This window comes from Eurosta solidaginis, chromosome 4 (assembly GCF_040869045.1).
Source record: "Eurosta solidaginis isolate ZX-2024a chromosome 4, ASM4086904v1, whole genome shotgun sequence".
Classification (NCBI taxonomy): domain Eukaryota; kingdom Metazoa; phylum Arthropoda; class Insecta; order Diptera; family Tephritidae; genus Eurosta; species Eurosta solidaginis.
The window spans coordinates 60,516,610-60,531,896 of NC_090322.1; the positions used below are offsets into that span (position 1 = coordinate 60,516,610).

General features: G+C 37.4%; 1 protein-coding gene and 1 pseudogene across 7 annotated transcripts in view; one reads left to right on the forward strand and one right to left on the reverse strand.

The window, feature by feature from the left end:
• Positions 1-15,287, forward strand: part of LOC137249864 (calcium-binding protein P-like) — a 51,077-nt gene that overhangs the window by 26,842 nt on the left and 8,948 nt on the right. The gene's annotated exons all lie outside the window — the stretch shown is intronic.
• Positions 533-6,215, reverse strand: LOC137248516 (serine protease HTRA2, mitochondrial-like; annotated as a pseudogene).

Sequence of the window (15,287 nt, forward strand, 5' to 3'; positions counted from 1 at the left end):
AACCTTGCATCGTTTGAGGCGCATGTACTATTGGCCTAACATGGTCGTACAAGTCCGGAATTTCGTCCGTGACTGCCAGGTCTGCAAGGAAAGTAAGCCTTGTAATATAACTTTGAAGGCGGGTATAGGGTCAGAGGTAATCACGGAACGACCTTTCCAAAAAATTTATGTAGATTTTTTAGGAAAATACCCCAGATTTAAGAGTGGGAATACGTATATTTTTATAGTTGTGGATCATTTCTCTATTTCCTTTTTAAAGGCAATGCGTGAAGCAACGGCGACCAACGTCGTGAAATTCCTGACCGAAGAAATCTTTTACAAGTTCGGGGTACCTGAAACAATACACATGAATACAAATGAAGAATAACTAAAGCACTTGTGAAGAACATGTACCTGTTAGAAACACTTTCTGGGCGTAGTTAAGCGCCTGGCACGCCAAAGACTTAAAACAATAGGGTTCTTTCCATGTTGGTGGATCTCCGGCGAGGAGGGTCAAGTCGTCCGGACGTGTGCCCTACGCACACGAGCGTAGTTAGCCAACCTGCGAAATACCAATTACGAATTAATCAAAAAGTAAAATTCTCGTATGGATATGACATAATTACACTTCCCGTAAACTCACTGAGTTTTCAAAATTTCCATCGGATTTAGTTGATAAAATTTTGCCCGGCGTAACTCATGAAGCAGGAGACTGTGTCAGGGGTGGGTGTTCCCCGCGTTGGGCTGACAGGACGTTTTCTTCCCCGCAAAAAGCTGATGGACCGCTCGTATGTATGCCCACACAGTACAAATCTATTATTCAAAAATAATTTCACATAGTCAATGAGTATAGCAAAACGAATACCAGCAGTCACTTTCCTTGAGTTAACACCAATCGCTTCACCATCTAAATTAACGAGTGGCCCTCCAGAGCTAGCCAAATGTGATGGCAGCATCGGTTTGTATATACACATCGGTTTGTATATAAACATGCTGTGTTGAACTGACTACATCAGCCGTAACTGTATTACTTAAAGCCAATGGGCTGCCCGCCGCCACAACCCGTTGGCTTGTACCCAAAGTTGCACTATTTCCAAGTGTCATAAATGGCAAATCTTTAAATTGTATACGTAAAAAAATAAAAATAAAAAAAATAAAAAAATTGTATACGTACCGTAGCTAAATCAGATGTTTGATCTATATCTTCCACTGCACCTGGAAAAGTACGCACTTGTACCATAGTGTGTGGTTTGTGATAACAACATGTGCATATTTTAATATTAGACCATCGGAATCGATAATAAATCCAGATCAATTCGATGCAGTGATTGGTTTGCCAGGGTAGTAATCGAACTGTGGCATATCTTTTATTTCTATATACCCCACCGATGGTGCATAGCCGTGCACTACGTCGGCAAGAAAATTGTATCGGTCCTGAAAGTGGTGGCAATGTAAAGGCGGATACATTTGGGATGATTGTATTTCTATGTTTGTAAAGTAGGAAAGCGGAGGCACAAGTGATAGCCGCAACTGGTAAAATACGAGCGGGCCAACTTGTGTTTGGTTGGCTACGAGCACCGTGTCTTTATTATGACCATTTTTATCGTGATGGTTTCGTTTATTTTGCTTTAAATTATTCAAAGCCATCACGTCAAAATTTCTTAGGTTGTTTTTTTTGTTTTGATCTGCGTTTGCTTTCATGGTGATCTGTCACAAATGTCAAAACTCGAGTGACATCAAAACGAACAGAACTCAAAGAAAGGTTTGGTAGAAGGTTGCCGTATGCCAATTCTTATATCGTAAGGCCGGGATTACAGCAACAATAAATATGCTAGGTCATAATCCACAGGCGATTAGCGGATAGAGTGTAATAACGATTAACGTTATACGAATAGGAAGAGATAAAAGGGCTGAACATAGGGGCAGAGCATATTAGTATCAAAGTAATCGTCACGGCATAAGACCGCGCTAAAGTGGTGAAAAGGTTTATTTTAATTGTGTAGTCTGTGACTTTGTGACTTAAGTTTTAAATTTTTTTCGCACACAGTGCTTAAAAGTGTTAGCCTGCAATAAAACAGTGGTCATACCATGGGAGCAGAAGTTTGCTGAAGGAAGGTGAGCAAGGATTTTTCTAGGGATAGATAGTTAGACATACGTGCGAATATATGTACATATATACGTATATAGGACCATAGGAGTAAATGTATTGCTAATGTTATCCGAGCTTTGTTAATAATTCAAATTTTGAAAAAGTTAAATTTTTAATATTCGCGTTTTGGAAAAAAATAATTTTGTTTATATATTTTTTTTTTTTTTTGATCAGACTGCAATCTAATTGGGAATATTGAGTTTGCTTTTGAAATCGTGTTGTTTGACGATATAACATTTATTAAATAAAAGTGATTTTTCTGAGTTAAATAGAAAATATATGTAATATATGTACATGTGGGCTCACGTATGCACATATCTGTCTGTAGGCATGAAATAAAGTAGTCCAAAAGCGGAATTATAATATTTTGTGTCGTAGGGAGTACAGATACGTGGGATTCTGACCTACCTACAAGCAAATGGAAGTGGCTGAACTTTGATTTTTATATATTGATAGCTACGGCGAAGTGTAAGTCCGAAAATCGCATATTTTTTTTTTTTTTGTTAATAGATTCTGATAAAAAAAATCGTTATAGTGTGTCCCGGATCTTTTCAGCGCGGGAGGCGTAGATGGCACAACTCGCCGTAAGTCTTAATTTCTAAGCTATTATCGTCCGCATATATGTACAGATATCCTCATACCGATGCGGTTAAATTTAAACGGCGGCAAAATATGCTTTTTAATATTTTCAACATTTTTATACATGTATATTCCTGCGAAGTATGGACGTTAGATCTTTCATACATATAAAATCGGCCAGTAACCCAGAAAAACCGTTGTGAATGCCGTAATTTTTTGTACATATGCCTTTTTGCGACGTAGACTGAACACCGCTACCTAACAAACATAAATCTGGTTTTATCCAACGCCCTCAGGACTCATACCCAAGGATTACGACTTTAATTAACTTTTTTGTAGTGAGGTTTAATTTGTTTCTTTAAGCCGTTATTTTGTTGGTGTAAATCGTTTTTTTTTTTTGTAAGATTAACATATGCGCACACGCGAACCATCCTTTAAATGCATATAATCAAAGTTTAAACATTTAAGTTTTTTTTTGATAGCGAGAAAAATAATTTTATTTTAGAACACCCTATTGTACTCCATAGAAGAGAAGCAAACGCTTCTGACAAAGCTTTATATTTATAGCGCCCAGGTTTTGGGACATGCCAAATTTATAATTTCATAACTTTTTGCGTGTGAGCATGATGATAATGCAGTCACGGTAGACCGGTTCAATTCAAATTTATTTTTTGTTTGATTGAGCCATATGACTGTTTTTTTGTGGTATATGGAATCTTATGTCAGGTCAAATTTTTATACATGTTTTGATTTTTTTTTGTGGCTTCTGTACAAAGCGAGTCTGCCCAAAGCAAATATTGAATGTTCGCATATATTTTGTGAAATACATATATATAAATACTTAGATGCATACATTGGTAGGGATATAACCACCTCATAGAGCTCTAGTAGGTAGAATCCCCTCCTTATTGAGATTTTTTTTTTGCATTATTGGTTTATACATATAGGCTTGGTGGCAGGGCGGTTTGTCTAAATCCGTGAATATACAAAATTATTTATATGTAAGAGACGTTAGTGTGTAAGATGTTTTATTGTATAAATTTTTATTATTTGAATATATTTTGATGTCATTAGTTCCGAAATGATGAGATAAATACCTTTTTGGGCGGGTTGTGAGGATGGCAGGATGAAGATGTAAGTGGCGGGGATGGAGCATGGCTAGAGGGAGACTGCTAGAGTTAGGGTACCTGAAGCGAGCGGTCCAAGGCAGGGCGGGCTTCTTAGGGTTTGAAGGTGTGTGGACAAAAAAGGGTGAATGAAGAGGAGATATGAGTATGTGTCCGTCCGGCTCTTTGGGATAGGGTTAAGAACCACTACCCATTGTTATACTGAGCTAGTCAAGGGTACCCCAAAGAGCCAAAAGTAGGTGTACGTGACAAATTTTAGTTGGTTTGACTAGCTATCGATGCTTTCAAATTTATAATTTAACAAATTTGTTTATTCCTTATATATAATAATAATTTTTATCAAGGATACGACAACATCTTTTCTGTAGTCCTTATCTCATCCAACAAGCATAAACAAAAGCAATTCGGTTACACTGTCAATATGACTCCATCATGTCACATGAATTTCGCTTACTAAACAAATGTCAATTGACTAAATGTCATTTCGCTTAAATTATCACATGTGTACACACAACAAAATTTGTAAAAATTAACAAAACTTCATACGCTTGGAATATAACCTGGATACTAGTGATGGACGATATGGCTATTTTGAGCTATCAGTGAAAATAGATATGGCTATTTGGCGGCCACCGTGGTGTAATGGTAGCGTGCTCCGCCTATCACACCGTATGCCCTGGGTTCAACTCCCGGGCAAAGCAACATCAAAATTTTAGAAATAAGATTTTTCAATTAGAAGAAAATTTTTCTAAGCGGGGTCGCCCCTCGGCAGTGTCTGGCAAGCGCTCCGATTGTATTTCTGCCATGAAAAGCTCTCAGTGAAAACTCATCTGCCTTGCAGATGCCGTTCGGAGTCGGCATAAAACATGTAGGTCCCGTCCGGCCAATTTGTAGGGAAAAATCAAGAGGAGCACGACGCAAATTGGAAGAGAAGCTCGGCCTTAGATCTCTTCGGAGGTTATCGCGCCTTACATTTATTTATTTATTTATTTTTGAATCACGGCTATTTTTTATAGCTATAGCGATCGCTTTATTTTAACAAGCGCTTCTATACAGAAGATATGATGGGCGATACAGCGATTTTGAGCTATCAGTGAATATAGATATGGCTATTTTTTACAGCTATGGCGATCGCTTTCATTTATCTTTGATAAGCGAATCTGCGATTATTTGTATACTTGGATATAAAAAATTAATGTTTAAGTTTGTTTACCGGAGTAGATTGAAAGTTATACATTAATTTAATTTAGTATACAGAATATATGAACCAAAATTGGAATAAAAAGACAAAAATATGTACCTTTTATGTAATGTGAAATTCTAATTTTCTGAGATGTTATGATATATATTATTAACTGGCTTACGATAATATGTTCAGTCTCCTATTACACTCAATGAGATGAAACAAGCTGAAATAGATGTCTATGCATCTTTGTTTTATAAATTTTGCTAATTGAAAATGCTTTGCTTTTTAAATGTAAGATGGGTCAACCCGAAATAAATCTGTATATGTAACACCATAAAAACATGATTTATTTACTATATTATACTACACCGATGTATTCAGAAATACTCCGTATGAATTTATTCTGAAAGTTGTATTTAGCTGCATAATATTTGTATAGTAAAGGGAATCAATTTTTAATGAAAAATATAGCAAATTCTTCAAACTATTATAAAAATATTCTTTAGCAGAAAATTAGCCACCGACTTCAGTGCCCTAGAAATTAGCCAGAGAATTCAACCATATACAAACCATATGACAAAGCTTGAATTGCATTATCCCAAAAAACTTAAAGTTTGAGTTAATCTGTTTACAATAAGACGAGTGATATATGTTTCTATAATTCTTTTATTTTTCCATCAAAAACACAAATTTTATGCAACTGTTAACGGCTAAAGCCTAGAAGTATTAACTTATGAATAACATATGCATTAGTTTCATGTCCGAATCAGTTTTAGCAAGCGTAAAATATGCTATTGTTTTGTTGTTTAGGCCATCGTCCCACCTTATTTCTATACCCTCCTGTTTGCGATTCTTTTAAATTTTTATCGTATTCTGTTTCTAGGCGCACAAGTGGACCAAAAACTTTATCGTATTGATAACCATCTTCATAACGCAATAGCACTTGTGATGGTTCAGTATCTATACCTGGCTTCTCTAAATACTGAAATATTGCATCAATATTTTCCTTCCATAATTCCTCTAATTTGTTTATTTGTGCTGCCTATATTTGTCGTGCACACCACTGCACTTGATCGGTAGGCACCTTAACCAACCACGGCAAAAACGAACAGTCAGTTATAAGTGGCTGCGCTGCACATGGTTGACTGAAATTTAAATTTATTCGTTTAAATATACCTTTTAATATTTACTCCATTTTCAGCTTACCGGCATAACAACACTACAATAGATTCCTGTGCTGTGCCTGTGCTGGAATGAATCCTAATACCAATACATTACGTACGCCACACGAGTAACATTTTTAGTACTGTTTCTCCAAGTGGACCTTAAGAATGTAGGGTGACTTCCCTATGTTTAGCCCTCACCGAAAGATTAACAATTTGGGATCCAGATGTGCTTCCACGCCCATTGCAAAACCATTTTTTGCAATTATTGCACATCACTTCGTCTTCGAAATTGTTGTTGCACAAGTTTGCCTTGTTCCGTTCGCCGTTTCCACAATTTCTCTGCACAAAAACCACACTTTTTTCGCCTTTATTTTTTCGTTGTGCAGTTCTTAAGACAACTATCCCCATTTTTCCATAATAGCTGGCAAACTTTTGTAAAAGTATATCTTTTCCAATTTTCGAGAAAATTATTCCTTTTTGTATCCAATAAACTTTTTTACTCAGTCGGAAAGTAAAGAACACAGATGAGTAGTGATGAACGATATTTGACTATCGATGATTGCATCCCCGCTATCACTATTAGTATTAGAATTTCATGCTGAAGGAAAATCGCCAATCGCTATAATCGCTATTGGCGATATTCTGCCAGAGGTGATTGTATTCAAAAGAATCGAAGAATGAAGGAAAATCGCCAATCACTGATATATTTGGATTGCAATAGCTATAGCTATTAGCGATTTGTCAATAACGGCGATGCAATCACCAACAGCGAAATATTGTTCCTTCACTAATGGATACACAAAGTTGAATGCACATCCTGAATCGACAATATTACTGGAATCACAACATACTTGGAATACAACCTGGCCTATTAGAGATTATACTGATCACAAAATCTTGAACAAAAACAAAAAAAAAAAAAAAACGAAGAAAAAATATGATTGTGTTAATTAAACTCCTACAAGCTCTCGCATAACCTGGTGTGTAAAAAGAAAAAGTGCTTGTGCTACGTGCTTTTAAGTTGTGACATGTGTTAGCTGTTTAGGCACTTCTAAATTAACCTGACGCATTAACTAGAGGGAGCCAAGTCCTCTTACCACCAATCTGTTACGGTATGCTGTTATGGTCTACGGTTACGGTCCACTTGGGAGCGTTTTCGTTGGAACGGTCTAGTGGCTGGGGATGGGACCTAAAAGTTGCGATGAAAAGTATCGAAAAAAAAAAAAACAAAAAGTCGGCTATCGCTAGTAAGAGAAAAACCACGACTTTCCGGGAAAAAAAAGATATGAGAAGGAAAAAAAAATTGAAGTCCAATTGTGTCAAGAAATTAAACCTTTTATTTGTAAAATAAAAACTCGAAAAGGTCAAAAACACATTTTTCTAGAGAACTGAATATATAATATCTCGTGAGACGAAAATAGATTACAGCACGAAGCGTACATAGAAGCTTCCATTCACAGCCACCCATCGTAGGTACTTCGTACATACCAGAGCAGGCCTTTTTCATAAACGTGTTGTGTTTTGGAATTGAGAGCTGATGCGCCGACATTCCAATATACCAGCGACGGGAGAGCGTGGCAGCATTACAACTGCGATTCCTCCTTTGTAATGACAGTTTCAGAGGACCTTCGTCAAAGTGGAAGCAAAACGTTGGTAAGATACTTTTTGTGGGGTTAGCTAAGCATTATATAGAAAAAGCTGTGGCCAATGGAATAAAAGCAAATTTGAAATATATATATATATAAACTGAAATATACTAAATACCTGAAGTACGCTATATTGAACTTAATTGTGGCGAAAAATATCGATTGCAGTAAAATTGCTGTACAAGAATTCATATCTGCTTCCAATTTTATTGCTTTGTAATTGGCCTTGTTGAAATCGCATGGAAAAGCAAAAATTGTACACTTCACCTTGTGCTACATTCTGCCAGTAAAATGCAAAAAGGTGAAAATATTGTAATTAAAACCATTACTAGTCGAATCTGCCAGTGAGCTGAAAACCAAAGCCCTCCAGAAACAAAATTCAACCTTTTTGTGCTCTTCCACGTACTTCTACTACTAATGTCTACCAGTTAAGACCATAAAAGACACGGTGTCGTCGATGAATCTGTAGCGACTACAAACAACCAAATCCTTTAACTGGGAAAAACTCATGTATACTGCTCCACCACGCGCTGCCACCAGCTATAGCGCCCGCGAAGCCCCAGGCTTAACACCATCACCAGCCATAATAGCCGGCAACTAAAATTACCAGCAAGAACCATAATAGCCGGCAACTAAAATTACCAGCAAGAACCATAATAGCCGGCAACAACACCTAACCTGCAACAACACAACCGGCAAGAACAATGTCCATCAACCACGTCATCAGGAGGTACACCAGCAGATACAGCCGGACGGCCTTTTTCCGGCTAAGTAGGTACCGGCCTACTGGGTGAGTCTGTTCTGGAATAACAACAACCACATTTTTTTTTTTTTTTTGATGAACAAATTTTAATGTAACCAATTTTTATTATTGATCCCCACCGTACTTATACAGGCATATGTAGTCTCACAATTAAAACAACAACAACTCTATTTCCTTATGTATATAAACTAACTATCATAATAGATTAATTCCGTACATGCATACATATTTATGTGTGTGTATAACTTTAAATTCACCCTTTCAACGTTATCATTAATAAAAACGCTGTTTACCTTAATTCAAACAAATTTTGCCAAAACAAAATATATATATATATATTTTTTTTGATTAATCACTCCTACTAGTGAATATCCTTTCCTTTTTACGTGCTGCACATATTTTGATTTCTTCACTTCTAACGTACCTACATATGAACATACATGTACAATAGTGTATGAAATATATTTTTTTGGATACCTTTTTAGCAAAGATAAGGAAATAAATTTATGTGTAAAAGAAAATGCACGGATGTACACATTCGAAGACCTTACTAATCCCTACCCTCCCAATCACTTAGTTAAGCTGCTCCGTATACATAAATGCATAAATAGTAAGTTAACTTATACAAAACTTTGTTAAACAATAACAGATTTTATGTGTGTAAAGCAGAATAGCATTTAAATAAACTATTTAAAACCGAAAATACCAAAACACGTTAATATAATCAATTTATTATACTTATATGCATAAACATATATAAATTTATGAATTTGTACTATCTTTTATGTAAGCCCAACTAAATGCAAATTTAGACTTCAAAAAACCAAATTAAAAATAAATTGTATTGCCTTATGAGCTGAAAAGTTGCGAAGAGCCTTCATGAATTGCTTTGTACGAAATATTTTGGGAATGTGAACAGACAAATAACTAAAGAGAAAGTGAAGCCTACATAAAATATCGTACAGATTCCTTTACGGCATAAATTATATTTTAAAAATACAAAGTTTTTTGAAAAAGTTTAATAATGAATTGTAAATAAAATTGTTATAATAAGAATGGGAACGCTGACTCCCTTATTCATTTAGAAGGAACTTAGGGCATACAGGTAAGGGGCCACTGAAAATCAGGTGCGTCAGTGGCCATGGTTTTGAGGTTGGGTAATGCACCGGGCGTCGCAACAACACCCGCGGCGCCCTCAAGATATATTCGGTCCTTCTTGTTTTTCCCCTTTTCCCTTTTCAGCTCTTTTTTGTAATTTTAATTTTTAGCTTTTTTTGAATGTCGATAATAGTAACCGGTCATTTCCGGTTCGGTAAATTTTCTTTTGCGGTTAGTTTTTTTTGAATTTTGAATTGAATTTAACGGTCTGTCCGTGGCATCTGGTTCGACCGGATGTCGTTTCTTTTGAATTTCCAGCGTTTTGAATTAGTTCTGCGCTGTGTGACCATTTAAAGGCATGATAGGAACTTTTTTCTGCTTATGGCGCAGGAACAGTAAGGTTGGCAAGGACCCGCCCCAGCCGACAATGACTAGCCACTGTGCACCACAACATCATGCCGACCGCCTTCCTTACTGCTTCCACCGAAAATGCGAATCCATAACAAATCGGAGTTGGAAGATTCCATTTCCAAAACCAAAAAAGGTAACGTTTTACAAGACAGTGCACAACCTAAACAAAGGTGGTATCAAAAGACGCGTGTCGAGCTCCGTTTTTAGAATATAAAAGCGGAAATTAAAAATTGTGTTGCACAGAACACCTTTCTCCGGCCTTCGCCCAAAATAATATTAAGTTGTATACAATCGACGGGATGGTCTAGAAGGTTTCAGGTGGTCATACTAAATATCTCCCGGGGAGTGTCCTTATCGCTACAACAAAAACAACATTTACTTTCTGATTTTCATTCATACGTATGTGAATTTTTAAATAATAAAAAAATGTTATATTATTCTAATATATATCATCTCTGCCGGGGTGCGATTCAGCTTAGAATATGCCAAAACAACAAGAAACCTACAAATAAATGCAGATTCACGCGTCAATTGCCAAGGATTTACCGGCAAGCAAGGTACTTTCCACAACCAACATGCTTTGGAATACGGTACCAAACTGGTTGGATGTATTTCCCCCAAAAAGGCTGGAACTACGCATCTTGGTTTGCCACTATTTGCTTCGGTAATTTATATTGATTTGTATTGATTAAAAATTGCAATAGTAGATAATGTAATGTGAATTAAAATTGAATAGGTAGCCGAAGCAAAAAAGGCAACTCTTGCGCATGCAACTGTTATTTATGTGCGGCCACAGGGAGCTGCTGCTGCTATCCTAGAAGCATTAGAAGCAGACATTTCTTTGATAGGTTGCATCACCGAAATTCAGCCCTAACATGATATGGTTCGCGTTAAGCGCGCTCTCTTAAAGCAAAATAAATCGCGTGTAGTCAGGCCCGATTGTGTTCGAGAGTTCGAAGTTCATGTAAATACCAATTGATTTCTTTAAATAGCGTTTGGAGAACAAAATACATATGTATGTATGCATACAACTGCATAGAAAGGGAGGAATTAATTAATTATGATCAGTAGATTTATATAATTTTTATTATTTTCCCTGCGTCGCCGTTGCCATTACATTGCGCTAAGAGAGGACATCAACACCTTATTACCCACAGCCATTTAAAATTTTAGTAAATTTTGCTCTTTTCATTACAGATTCAAACGTGGAAAGTTATATATCTAGCATTCCATGGAGATGGTAAATATAGCAGACTTTCGCATTGCGGTCATTATTAATATTCAATCCCTAGAAGGTTCAATGTAGTCATATCAATAGCTCCCGAGATGTCGGGTGCTTGTTACCGGAACGTAGATAAATAGATAATTTATTGAGGATTGCACAGTGAGTTGCACATCTCCTTCACAGCACCTCATCCTAGCCGACTTCTTTGATGAAACCTAGCAGAGTTCTTGGCTTGAGGGATTAAATGTGGGAATGCACTGGTCATGGTGAGCCCATAAACTTAGCCCTACGTTTTGAGATTGCGTCGTATTCTAGGAGAATATGGTCCGCCGTCTGCTGATCGATCACAAAATCGGCATGTGTTATTCGATAGTCTGCACAGTTTCTGCATACGGCTGTTCAGTCTATAATGCCCTGTAAGTATAGCTCTTGGGATTGTTAGGTTATCTTACGAGAGGTCTATTATTGCCCTGTAGCGGCTTGTGCTATAACCTCCTGTTTAACCTGTTGCAGTATCCAGGTCGAAGTTGAGCTAGAGTGACTCGCGTTTCCTTAGGGAGAGTGCGTTCCTACTCTGCTAGTTTTCTTCTTTGAGTACAAAATTCACCGGGCAATTCCTGGCATAGAGGTCCGACGCCTGTTTGTGGAGTTCACTGAGGACCTGCTTGTGTTTTTCAGCTTCATACGGCTGTGTTCTCATGTGCCGTATTTTCTCATAATGTAATGAGGGCGTGAACAACAAGAAGCCACAAAAGATTTATAAAAGTTACGAGGACGTCGGGTTTTGGGATCAAGCCCAGAGCAACCTGTCTGATGCAACCATCCCTTGCACATGGATCTGCTTGGAGGATGATAATTTGTGGGAGGGACACAACAAGTTAAACACTAGAGTCCGCCTGCTCATTACCCTCTACTCCCCTATGGCCTGGGACCTAGGGCAACACTACTACGTTGTGTGCTCCTAATTGATTCAGATTTTCTACGCACTCAAGGACCAGTGCTGACTTTATTGTGAACGCTACAATTGCCTTTAGTCGGGCCTGACTGTCTGACTGAGTATGGCAATTGTTTTTTTAATTTTATTTATTACGACTCTTAGAGCCTATATCAACACTTAAAAATATTATTGCATTAATTAACAATAATTAACAATATGTACTATGAAACATGAGTTTGAATTTGTATTTGAAACATGTAACACAAATCCATTCGAATCCCAATATTTATTATATATTCATTGACTTCGCGTGAGCATATAATCTTTTCTTAAATAAGTTATTATCACAATTCTTAATATTTGCAGGTAATTCGTTGAAACATTTTAACCCTCTGTAAAAAATACTTTTTTTCAGACTCCGTTTGTAATTAGGTAATTTAAAATCATTTCTCTGCCTCGTATTTCTGTCATGAACCTCGTAGTTAAATTTAATATTTGTTTTTAGATAATCAGCAAATTTCCGGTTTTTATGTTGTGTATAAACTTCATACTGTGGAAAAATATTTGCCGTTTTACGCTCATCCAATTCAAACTTTGTAGTATATCTTTAATGGGGGTATCAAAACGTTTCCCTAATACAAAGAGCATAGCTTTATTCTGCATTTTTTGTAGTTTATCGATTTGCGAATCTTTCAAGATAAAGAAAATAGTAGAACAATATATGAAGTATGACTCAATTATGGATCTATATACTTTTGCTTTGTAATAACTATTCAAGTTTCTACAGGTTCTTTGAATGAAATAAATTTTTTTAGCCATTTTACCTGTTATATAATCAACATGGCCATCAAATTTTAGTTTACAATCTATTTGAATGCCGAGATATTTAATCGTCTGCACCTTTTCAATTTTAGTATTATTTATATTAATAGTTTCAAAATGAGCAATATTCTTCCTTGTTATTACTATATATTTAGTTTTTTAAATATTAATTTTTAGTCTGTTACCACACAGCCAAATATAGAGAGCATTTAAATCACTTTGTAGTTTTTCTCTTATTTCATGTTCATTCCTACCATTTATCGAAATTAGTGCATCATCCGCGAATAGTTTTATGGTACTGAATTTCAATATAGACTTAATATCATTATTATTGGAGTATCAGCACTGAAGGTTCAGCTTAGCGCACCATCTTATGGCGAATACTTCCGCTTGAAAAATGCTGGTATGTGCTTTTAGAGGTACTGATATTTTGGCTCTGGGTCCGAAGACTCTGGCTCCAATCCCCTCTGGCGTCTTCGAGCCATCTATGTACCATACGATCTTGAGCAGACTAGTAATATATTGCACCTGCCCATACTTATACAGCCGTACCAAGAGACGGAGCACTCCATTACATATTGGCACAACCGGAGCACTGCTGGACATCTAATCTATATTAAAGCTATGCATTCAAGGGTGTTTGTACCAGTGGCTGGTGCACATCGAACTGGACCAATGTATGCTATATTAATGCCTGCACAAATACCAGGCAATGTTCATGTAAATAATGTTACTGCTAATGTCAATTTGCACGGTTGAGCAAATACAGTACCTACATACAAGGTGGAACGCCACACTACTTTACTTTAAATATGTTATTCATAAACACTGATTCTTTATTTTCATTATCATTAAAAATAGCAGATGTAGGAAGTGCGGGTTGGAGGAGGAAACGATCGACCACGTTCTGTGCTCATGCCCTGCACTTGCCAGGCTAAGACTCCAGCTATTAGGAGTGATACAGCTGTCAGATCTAGAAGCAGCAAGTGGCTTAAGTCCTGGGAAGCTTCTAGTCTTTGTCAAGAGGGCAGAGTTATTTTATAACATAGGTCCTAGTTGTTGATAGGGTTTTCAACTCGGTCGTTAAAACAAACTTCTGGTAACACTACGGACTCATTCAGTCTATGTGAGGTCCTCATGAACCGGCCAGCTCAACGTAACCTATATTTTGTTTTGGTTTTTACTTTAGAATCTACCGGTTAATTAAGCGATGTCAGCTAACTAAGCGCCTAACATTGGTGGTCCGAGCGAAGCTATACGTCAGCTATTGTCCACAGTAACCAGCTCAATAATACTATACGCAGCACCAGTGTGGTATGGATCTAAACAAAAATAAATATTAGCAGCGTACCGACTTTCTTCTTTAAGAATAGCAAGTGCTTATCGGACGGTGTCCGACGACGCGATCCTGGTTCTAACCCGGAAAATCCCAGTGGACTTACTGGCAAGCGAAATGGCCGATCTGTATAACACTAATATCGACCGACCATCTGAAGAAGATAAGAAAAGAGCAAGGACACAAACAATAGCTAAGTGGCAAGAACGGTGGGAGGCCTCGAGTAAAGGGCGTTGGACTTTCACACTAGTTTGGAACGTAGCTCAATGGAATGAGCGGAAGCACGGCGAACTGAACTACCATCTCACGCAGATAATGAGTGGACATGGCGGTTTCAAAGAGTATTTATGGAAGCGTAGGATAGAGGAAGATCCTCATTGCCCAATGTGTACCACAGAGTTAGAGAACACGTCATGTTCTACTGCCCCCGTTTCCACGAAGAAAGACTCACCTTGCATGGAGTCTTTGGAGAGGAACCTACCACGAGAAATTTAGTTTCACATATGTGCAACAGGAAAGAGTGCTGGACTGCAGTGAGCAAAATGGCATTTATAGTAATGACACGCCTGATGGATGCTGAGAGGGAGCGCAGAGAAATGCGCATGCGAAGCAGTGGCGATTAAATGGACACTCAGAGCAAATAGCGGGAACCTGGACGCAGGGACAACAGTAGGCTCTTAAAAAATGAGAAATATAGAACGCCACCCTGAAGTAATGCGAAAGTGGTGCCGGAGTGGGCGACGGTTCCAGAACGGGGCTGTTTTTTAGTCTACGGACACACGGTTGCTGCGACGGCAGCAATTATGGTGCATTAGGCATTTTTCAGCCTCCCCGCAAAAAAAAAAAAAACAAAGCTAACTAAC